Source organism: Haliotis rubra, unplaced genomic scaffold, assembly GCF_003918875.1.
Source record: "Haliotis rubra isolate DU_JTF1 unplaced genomic scaffold, ASM391887v1 Scf2642, whole genome shotgun sequence".
Classification (NCBI taxonomy): Eukaryota; Metazoa; Mollusca; class Gastropoda; order Lepetellida; family Haliotidae; genus Haliotis; species Haliotis rubra.
In genome coordinates, this window is record NW_025766717.1 from 19,410 (window position 1) to 21,666 (window position 2,257).

General features: G+C 34.8%; 1 long non-coding RNA gene across 1 annotated transcript; it reads right to left on the bottom strand.

Annotated features, from left to right (window-relative positions):
• Positions 1-899: 899 nt before the first annotated feature.
• Positions 900-1,259, bottom strand: LOC124280304. The gene is made up of 2 exons (XR_006899643.1): positions 1,201-1,259; positions 900-939 (listed from the first exon to the last, which is right to left on the bottom strand). It is a non-coding gene; the product is annotated as an uncharacterized LOC124280304 (long non-coding RNA).
• Positions 1,260-2,257: the final 998 nt, after the last annotated feature.

The following is a 2,257-nucleotide window of genomic DNA, read 5'->3' on the forward strand; positions in this document are numbered from 1 at the left end:
TCCTATTCTGACATTTTGCTTCACTGATGTTTATTTCGTTCTTGTTCCCTATCATTTTATACCTGCTGTCTAAGTTTCATTCATTCCTGTTCACACATCTTCATAATTTCCCCAGACCTTTCTCTGCTTCCTCCATAGTCCATTGACTCTAAATCTAAACATAACCGAAGTTCAAGACAAACACTCATAATGTTTTTCAGTTCCAATAATGGTTCTGAAAGAAGAAATAGTGCCACAAAGATCTGTTTGAAATTTCATCTTAACCTGTTGCATATTTGCACTGTTTTACTGAACCAAGTCGTTCCTTAGAAATCGAAAAGACATCTTACATCGGGGTAACATATTCTCAAAAGTAGAAATAATGGTGGACGATTACACTTCTCCATATTTATTTTTAATTAAAAAAACCAACAAAATTCCAACTGCAAAACATACTCACATGTTACTGTTTCCAGAGCAAAGTTCGACTTGGCTGAATCTCACTTCCTTCCTATACTCCTTGCTGTCCATGGCTGTGAAATGTTAGAATCCACAGTCCCATTTACAAAGTGAAACATCCAGGAAGACAATTTTGATCTGCAGTACATTTCAACATTAACCCGATGACGTACTGGTGAAAAGTAACCCTCTGGCGCAGTCTGACGTAACGTAAAAAGAGGAAAACTGGAAATATCTGAAAGAGTTTTGCTGATATTCATACAAAATGAATGTCAAATAAGAATTTCTTCATGCATCGGGTGTGATTTTCGCACGTCAAACAAAGTGTTTGAAACGCAACCACATTGGAGTGTGGAGGCCATACACATTGACATGAATTGAACGTTCGACATGAATTGTTGGGCTATGAAAATGTAACCGGGATAGTGATTGGATGTCAACAAAATTATCCAGGACACTGGTTACGGGGGTGAGACCTTTTATTCCAATATTAACAACACCCTGAAACAATACACGGTTCAATAAATACAAAGTCATAATATATACATAAGATTTAAAATCCGTCATCACATCCTTTAGATGAAATACTACTATGACACACATTCTAGACAAATAAACTACAAGGGGCGATCACTCCTTGATTTACTGATTACATATTAATGACAAATATAGTTAAGGTAGAGGCATATAAATCCTATAAACATGCCCAAAAGTATACAATGCTACATAAATACATACAATCAAGCACAATGTAATGCCTACCCGGTGTATGGCACTAGGGTGCAGAGTACAGCCCTGTCAAGCCGCCAAGCCAAGCGTACGTACAATCTGTATAAACAATGATCAACGTTAAAGCTGCAATAGCTTAAACTATATATATATATATTCTACCATTTCAAAAACCTAGGATATAATATAAGCGGTTCAAACTTATATCGCAGTCATATTTACATTCACATACACACTATACTTTCTTTCATTTATAAAATCAATCAGTCAAACGTGCAAATATATAACTATTCACTCATAGGAGAGAGAAAACACTTTAATGAACTGAATCATTTATTTGGATACTAAAAGATTATTGGATTGCAATTTAGCTTAGTGACCCTAACAAGCTAAACCTAACTTTACACTTACACACAAGTTACAGTTTATATTTACACATAAGCATTAACAATATAACATTTAAAGGTATACACACTGATTAATTGATATAAAAGCTTAAACTGACCTGTGGTGATCTTATAAAGTAGATAAATTTCCAACATGGGATAAAGTCTTGTCGGTGCAAGCAGTGACAGTGAAGTGAAGATTTGAATTAGTAAAGAGGGCAAGAGTTTGAATGATCAATCAGATTGGATCAACTGAGGGCACATAATAATGTAATGGCCCTACCTAACCCCCTTAATTAAACTAGAATAGCACTGACTACATAGCTATTAATAGACATGCTTTAAGATGAGTATAGTCAGTTTCAAAATGAACAGACCTGTTGATAAAAACATTCATTACTATAAATAAGAAATATTATACCTGCAATGCAAAGTGACAGTTAATATACACATATCGATAAATATCCAAATATGAAACGATATCCCTGAAACTGCAATGTAACTGTTAACATTCATAAAATTAATAATATTAAAACTAATATGCACATGACTGTAAAAATACAATATTATATATCCGCCACACACTTCCCCACAAGGAAATGGCGTCCTCGTCATTTGTCTTTACCGGTGATAAGGTCCAAAATAGCATCTGATGCTCTATGCTGTTGGCTGCCAAATACACCCTGGGCTAGTAGTGAGCCAAG